This window comes from Protopterus annectens, chromosome 6.part0 (genome assembly GCF_019279795.1).
Source record: "Protopterus annectens isolate FY-2018-M chromosome 6.part0, PAN1.0, whole genome shotgun sequence".
In the NCBI taxonomy this organism is placed as follows: domain Eukaryota; kingdom Metazoa; phylum Chordata; order Ceratodontiformes; family Protopteridae; genus Protopterus; species Protopterus annectens.
The window spans coordinates 414,867,749-414,876,582 of NC_056737.1; positions in this window are offsets into that span (position 1 = coordinate 414,867,749).

Genomic DNA, 8,834 nt, shown 5'->3' on the forward strand with positions numbered 1-8,834 from the left:
CTTCAATGGTTATCTCAATCCATGCCTCAAGGGACAATTACATTAGGTGACTTTAATATAGACTGGCTCACTTGCTCTGCTCAACTACCCACTAACCATATCAATCTTCATACCTTCTCTCAAGTAATCAAAACAGCCCACCAGAATAGTTAAAAACAATAAAAAAGAAAGCCTATTAGACTGGATCTTGCTAAATAAAATACCTGCTCCGACTTAGCCGGAAGCTTTCCAGACTCACTGAGTGACCATCAAACTACTTTCTTACTTAAATACAACTCCCATCACCCACAAAGTCCTATACTTCAAACAATTAGAAACAAAAAACACTTTAACCCCACTCATTTCAGACAAGAACTAAAGCTATATAATTGGTTTGACCTTTATTACCTACCCTTAGATGAAGCTATTCAAAACTTCAACTCCCCTGCAAGAACTACTAGAGTAAGGTCAAAATGAGTCCCATGGTTAACTAGGGAAACTAGGCAAAAAATAGCTGAAAGAAATAGAGCCTGGTCAACCTGGAGGTCCAATAAAAACCCTAGTACACAGCAAGCCTACCAACAGATTAAGAATCTAACCAAAAAACTAGTAATCCAAGACAAGAGAAACTACTTCATTACCCATCAAACCCAACACATATACAAACCTAAGAAGTTCTGGGCAGGTTTAAACAAGTGAATACACCCTGGTAAAACAATCACCCCACCCCCAACATCAGGTTTAACAAAGGACAATATAGCTGAATCATTCAATACATTCTTTACTGAAACCATACAAACTCTAGCCCAACAATATCTCACTGTCACTACAACAGGTGTCCCACCCCCACTAACTACATGCCCACTTTTAAACTACAACTCACCCCAACCTCCTACATAAGAAAACTATTATCCCAGCTGAAACCCACAACACTAGGAATAGATTCCTTCCCCAATGAATTTCTAAAACTGGCAGCAGCAGAAATAGCTGTACCAGTTTCTATACTAATCAATAAATCAATTACTGAAGCTACAGTACCCCTGATCTGGAAAACTACCTATATCATACCTATCCACAAAAGAGGCACTTCCTTTGACATATCTAACTACTGACCAATCGCTATACTATTTCCACTGGTTAAAATATTAGAAAAATGCATCCACCATCAACTTATGTCCCACCTTATAAATCAGGAACTCATATCTCCATCTCAACATGGTTTCCGTCCAGGTCATAGTACCACCACAGCTCTGTTAGCATTCACAGACACCATGAACCATAACAGGAACAATGGTAAACTTACTTCTGCCCTTTTCTTAGACCTATCAAAAGCCTTTGATATGGTTAGCCATGACAAACTCATCTGCCACTTCAAAAACCTAGGATTAGACAATCAATCAGTCTCCTGGTTCGACAACTATCTTAAGGACAGGCAACAAGCAGTGCAGTGGAACAATAACTTTTCTGCACTTTTACCAGTCACTCTTGGGGTACCTCAGGGATCAATACTGGGTCCCTTGCTATTCTCAATTTTCACAAACAATCTCTACTCAGCGGCAAACAGCACTAGCCTTATCCAATACACAGACGATTCCACTATAATATGCAGTGCCTCTACCCTACAAGAACTACACAATAAAACCCAGGAAAATTTCCACTCAGTTGAAAACTGGCTTACTGAAAATGGCCTCATTCTTAACCCCAAAAAGACCAAGATCCTGCTATTTCACCCCTCACAAAATACCATCCTTACTGACACTTTCTTTATTCACTCTAAAAATGGTACACTTATCACACCCGAATCTCACACAAAACTACTAAGCATCACCATTGATAAGTTAAAATTTGATATCCATATTAATCTAGCTAATTAAAGACTCACAGAAAGCTAGGTAGTCTCTACAAACACAAATCCTACTTGACCCATACTGCTAGTACCACAATTGCTCGCACTCACTTGCTCTCAACATTACTCTATGCATCCCCAATCCTAACAAATCTATCCAAAAAAGAAACCAGCAAACATAGCCAAATTTGCTAAAAACTCATCTTTTAGAACCCATCACTGTCATAACCTAAAACAATTGGACTGGCTTGAACTGCCAAATTTATTAATCTATAATCAACTTATCACTACTTATAAGCTCTTCTCCAACCCAAATAAAACACCAGCTTTAACAACCTAATTCAGCAATATTCCTGTCCTAGGCTACTCCGCTCCACAGATAAGTTACTATTAACAATTACTAGATCACATAACCATGCCGGTGACTCCCTCTACTCTTCTTACATATCCAAAATTTGGAACTCCCTGCCTCCTTCCATTACCCTGGAATCTTCTCTATCCAAATTTAAGAAATCTATCAAAAGCCATCTCAGCAACAAATGGTTAAGTCCCTGCTCCAAACCTGACTAACTACAGTCCTGCTCCACTCCTGCTATTACTCTTTCCTCAAACACACAGTCTCCTGATATGACTGTTTAGTCTTATCAATACCATTTTCAGATGTATGATGTGACTCTAGATAGGATATTTAATATACTTTATTGTTAGTACAAGTATTGATCATTATATATGAGTTTTTAAGAAATTAATAATGTGCGCTCATCTATTTAAGATCCTGCAAAGCTTTACCTTTTTCTTGAACAGACAAACAAATTAGCCACAGCAGTCCCAAAGACATTTTACTATCCAAAGGAGAATCCAACAACTTGGCCTTAATGTCTGCAGGCGGAGCCAAGAGAAACGCCTAATGACAGACCCAAAGGCAGCAGCATCATAGCTGTATTTGACAGAGTAGTGAGCCATCTGAGAGGTAGAACCCAAAATAGATAGAGCAGAAGAGTTTGCTTCAGAATCAGGGAGATCAGAAATAACCAGACAAACCTGGGCAGTCAAGGCAAAGTTGAAGCAGTATAGACCTTCTTTCCAGTTCTTTCCATGGATCTGATATCCTTATCCGAAGTAAGAAGCTTGGTAGGGGGCAAAAGCTAAAAAGGCTTGTCAGAGCAGACTGACACCACAGCAGGTTCAGCAGAAGGACACTTAAATAGGAATTGACAATCCTCAGGAACCTTACAGAACCAGTTATTTTTCTCTGAACCACAGGGCAGAGAACCAGGAGTCTTAGAAGCAGCTATAAAGGTAGTCTAACAATGCACCTAACACAGGAGGTACTGTGGAAGACTTAGGAGTGTCCACCTGAAGCAATCTATAATACCTCTTCTGGATATCAGACATTTGAGAAGAATCCCAAAGTATTCCATCATTCTGGTAACTGTGTCCCCAAAAGACATCTCCTCAAAAGGCATCTAAGGGCTAATGGGCTCACCTTCATCAGAGCCATACGTCAAAGGAGAAGGCATCTGGGAATAGTAAGATCCTTCATCAGACTCCAAATTCTCATCCATGGAATCAGGTTCCCTAAGCCTTCTGAAAGGAGATGAAGTCCAAGGGGGGGGGGGTAAGCACAGAAATCCCTTGGGGGGAGGGGGGGTTTCAGGGCCATAAAGGCATTAAACAGACCCTGAGTAAACTCCTGCCATTCCCTTTGAGGGTCCATGGGATGGACAGAAGAATGTTTAGTCTTCTGTTTTTTCTTGGTAGGAACGTCAGCCCTAACAAACATCAGAGATTTCACACCCTGACTGGATTCAATAAGAACACCTGGAGCCTCTTCTCTGACCAGAATCTGCGGAATCCCTCTACACCCCCCCCCCCCGCAAGATAATCAACCGTAGTTCCCTCGATATCTGCAGCAGATGCCAGCAATGCCTCAGAGGACATACAAAAAGAAGGATCCATGCCAGCATCCGACAGAGTCATGGCAGAGGAATCCAAAGTCGACACTAGACAACTTACCGAGCTCTCACCCGCTTTTAGAGAGACATCTGGTGGAGGCTGCACAGCTAAAGAATCCAGCCAACATTTCTTGGCCTTCTTGCTTAATGAGAATACCTTGGGGTTAATCAATTCTACCTTGTTACCCTGGGCTAACTGTTTACGCCTTGTAGTTCTCAAGATAGATGGTGAGGGAAGACAACTAGCTTCTAAAAGTCATGGGTATGAACATCTTACAGATACCACAGGAAAAATGGTTGTGGGAAAAACCCAAACAAAACAGACACTGTTCGTGATGCTCCTTATGGGGAGTCTACCTCCTAAACTGGCATTTTACCTTCTTGAATAACATGAACTCAAGGTAAAGCAAAGGAAAACAGGACCAACAGTAAAAAAAAAAAAAAAAAAAAAAAAAAAAAAAAAAAGGAGTCCAAAGGGGTACTTCTCTGAGGGCTAGGTATTCAGCACAGCAAAGGGCATTCAGACTGATAAGTGATGATGGAGTTCGGACTGGCAGTAAAGAAGTTCTGGGTAACTGCATCTGTACATCACCTTTGTGCCCTATGTCCTGTGCAGGAAGCCTATGTGTAGCGTACAAGATCTAAATAAACACTTTGGTATACTGGCCAGATGTTGGGCTATCTATGGTTAAGAATACTGCAACAGTGATATAAAAGGACATCAACAGAAATATGGATGCACTCAGGGATCAGGAAGCCCTCAAGTTCAGGCATTTTCTTATTTTAACCCCTAGCACTAGAAATGCCATCTTGATGTAAACCAAACTGAAACTTGCTAAGCTGGAATGCCCACAAAAAGGATTCTGCCTAAAAGAGGTGCTATAATGGCTGCAAATGTTTTAACCTATATATAGAAACCATGATGAAAGATATACATTTCATCTTTGCCAAGCAGGTTGATGTATCAACCTGCTCTTCCCATGCCGATACATTCTAAATCCCCTAGAATGACAAGTTACACAGCTAATCATTAACTTCCATTGATTTTGTCTTTGTATTGTAGCATGATTCTTGGTGATGGCAGAATACTGATTAAGACCAGACTTTCTCCTGCCTCATACTTAAGCATAGAGATATTTGTGTTTATATGCATTTCCTTTCCTCCCCTCTATCCAGAGCTTAAAACTACCCCCACATGTGCAACCACAAGGTCTTATTCACTTCTGGGGAGGAGGTATTGAATGGTTCTGCTTATGTAGTGAATTCTGTCACCTGAGAAGCAGCTTACTGTCAACTCTCCTTGTCCAGGCTGGTGAGGTTAGAATTTGTATATCTAACTACAGAGTGCTGAGGAGACAGGTTTTCCTTTCAGGGGAAGCAGGTTTATGGGTGTAAACCTCCCTCAAGAAGGAGGGTGCGACAAGATGCTAGATGCAGGTGAAGCATACCTCTCAAAAGTACATAAATTCACACAATGTCCAGATTTTTGCCTCATATTTTTGGACTGTTCTTAATAAAAATGTGTGTTTTGCTTTTCTGGCTAATCACCAAGGACTGAAGTTACTAAATAATGGAGGACATTTGAGTTTCACACTTCATATCCATCAGAAAATGCATGCAAATTCAAAACCTGTTATTCTAACAACTTTCTAAATTTGTAACAGCAATGTATAAAATCAGTCTTGGTCATTGATTATGGGGCCACTGCCCCCCATTATTTTTCTTTTTCTAGAATTCTTGGACTATGACACAAGGACAAAATGATTGACTTCAACAATTGTCTAAGCTTCTGGTGTCATTCTAAGGGGATCCAGTATCTGTCTGCTTGGGATGACATGGTCGACAGACCACGATGCTTTGCCACAGATGGCCTGCACCTGTCGCATCTGGGATTCCGGATACTGGCTAAGGCTCTTGCTGCCCCTATAGTGCCTTTTTTAGGCAGGGTTCAAGTAACAAATTCACCACCATAACAGGAACAGGCAAGCAAAAACTAAGGGTAATGCTACTCAATGATAGAAGTCTAAATTTCAAAATGCACTCACTTGAGGCACTCCTTAAAATGGAGAACATCAATATCTGTGCAGTGACTGAGACCTGGTTCAAGGCTCTAGAGAGCACCCCTGCACTACCAGGCTATAACTCATACCACACTTTTCGGCCATGTAACCTGGACCGAAACACCAAAGGTGGGGGTGTGTCCATATTCATTAAGGATATCCACACTTCCAGGCTAGTTGCTCAGCATAATGCATCTGAGGTTATCCAAGTGCAACTAACTCTTGGCAAAACTGCAATCCAAACTGTAGCTTGCTACAGATCCCCATCATGCCCCAGGATTCCCACTCCTCTTTTCATGATGTACTGGAAAATATTAGGGTTCAACCAAACACGCTAATAATGGGCGACTTCAACTACCCCACCATTAACTGGGAAAACTACTCATGTAACAACTCCTTAGCGCAACGCTTTCTGGAATTCATAAACTCCAATGCCCTAGATCAACTTATCCACACCCCCACCAGGGTCAACAATATCCTAGACCTAGTCATTACCAACATGAGTGACCAGTGTTCCACACCTGAAGTCAACTCCTCGTTGGTCCGATCCGACCATAAGCTAATCACCCTTGATATCCACATCCCACCCCCACCCCCCATTAAGGAAACCACAGTAAAAAATTTCTCCAAAGCCAACTTCATGCTTCTTAAGACAGAAGTAGTGAACTTCATGACACCCATGCAGATGGACAATACAGTTACAACTGCTGAATCCTACACAAATGCACTCTATAAGCACTTACATGAGTGCATGGATCGTGCTATCCCAAACAGAACAAGACGCTATCCTCCAAAAAAGGAAGCTAATCTGGTGGTCCCCTGCCATAAACAAACTGTACAACAGAAGGAAGAAACTGTTGCAAAAGAGAGTAAAATCCCATGAGTGGAGGAGCTCCCTGGTCAGCCTCAGTAAGAAGCTGAGATCCCTAATAAGATCCTCCATAGCTAGCTACGAAAATAAAATCACCACTAATTCCAAGGACAACCACAAAGCATTCTATAGCTATGTCAAGAATCTCAATGGCAACACCCAGATCTGCTCTGAGTTACAGCACAAAGGCACGAAAATTACAGAACCAACTGATATTGCCAACATCCTGGCAGATAGGTTCAGTACTAACTTTACCTCCCCTCACCCCCTAAAGGGCCCATATCTATACAGGAAGAATGCAGAGTCCCTGTAATCACAACTACGCAGGTGAAAGCTGCACTCTCTAAAGCCAAAAACACAGCATCCATGGGACCGGACAACATCCTAGGCTGCGTTTTACACAAACTTCAGAATGAACTGGCTCCCCACTTAAGCACCATGTTCAATAATAGCCTCGCATCAGGCTTTGTGCCCACTGAATGGCGCACAGCAACAGTTATCCCACTCCACAAAGGGGGAGCCACCACTGATCCCGGTAACTATAGACCTATTAGCCTGACGAGCCTGGTCTGCAAAGCCATGAAACGTATCATCATGGAACTCATAAACAAAGACATTGGTAACCTCCAAACTCTGGATCCCACCCAGTTCAGGTTTGTGAAAGGCAGATCATGCCTCCTGAACCTGATCGACTTCTTTGAGGCAGTCACCAAAGCCGTAGATGAGGGTAAGGTGGTTCACACAGCCTATCTTGACCTCGCCAAGGCTTTCGACACCATCCCCCATTCTGGAATTATAGCTAAACTCAATAAATTAGGCATAAATCCCTACATCACAAGATGGGTTGCCAACTGGCTCACTGACAGAACCCACACTGTAAAAGTTGCAGACTCCAAATCTGACCTCAAATCAGTGACAAGTGGAGTGCCACAGGGTTCCGTCCTGGGACCACTCCTGTTTGGTATCTACTTCTCTGAAGTACAGGCTAACACAGTAGGCCTCTGGCTAACGAAGTTCGCAGATGACTGCAAACTAGGAGCCATAGTCAAAGTCCCCAAATGATGTGAACATCCAACAGAAGGGCCTCCTGAGACAGATGCCTGGTGTCAGAGCCATGGCCTCAAGCTCAATGCCAAAAAGTGCAGCGTCATCCCCTTTGGTAAAAACTCTGTACCCATGAACTACCACATAGGCAGCAATCTACTTAACACTGAATGCTTGATAAGAGACCTTGGGACCCAGGTGGACAGTAGTCTCTCATTTGATAGTCACATCGCCACAGTAGTCAGGAAGTCCTTCTACGTGGCACACCTCATCATAAAAGGGTTCTCATCCAGGAAAAAAAAGACGTCATCGTTCCCCTCTACTCTACACTCATTAGACCCACTATAGAGTACAACGCCCCTTTTGGAATGTACCTCACAAGACATCTACAGCAGCTGGAAAGGCCACAGAAGTACCTCACAAAGAGGATTACTGGACTCAAACAAATGCCCTGCACTGACCGCCTCAAAAAACTCCAGCTTTACTCGGTAGCATATCGCCTACTCAGAGGTGATCTCTGCCTAACATATAAAGCTATGTCAAACCCTGAGCTGTTGAACATGCTACACCTAAAGAAATCCCAATCCCTCCAAGCTACACGCTCTAGGGACCTAAACCTTGTCAGCACAATAAACAGGACATGCTGGACGGGATAGATTCCTATCCCAGAGACTTCCCATACTCTGGAACAGGCTACCCATCTATGTCAAGCAAAGTTCTTCATTAGCACTCTACAAGAAAAATCTTGATGAGTGGATGGGAAATAGGAAATACACCCCGGGGATCACTTCTGTGTCTCGGCTCGACAGTGGCACAGGAAAATAACTTTCTTGGGTGGCGTAAGCCAGGGAACCTTGTTGGCTAGGCTTACGTAGGCCCTTGGGCCGATAGCCTAGTACCTACCTATGAACCTATAAGGATGAGAGGTGTGACTGTTATGATTCCCAGTGGAGAGCAAAAAACAGTTAAAACAGATATAAAGTAGCAATGATGTCAGCAGGAGCTGTACTCACTGCAATGCCCACATGCAAGCCAACTACTGAATCTGCATACCTGGAAGGAGTTATGACATCGTACAC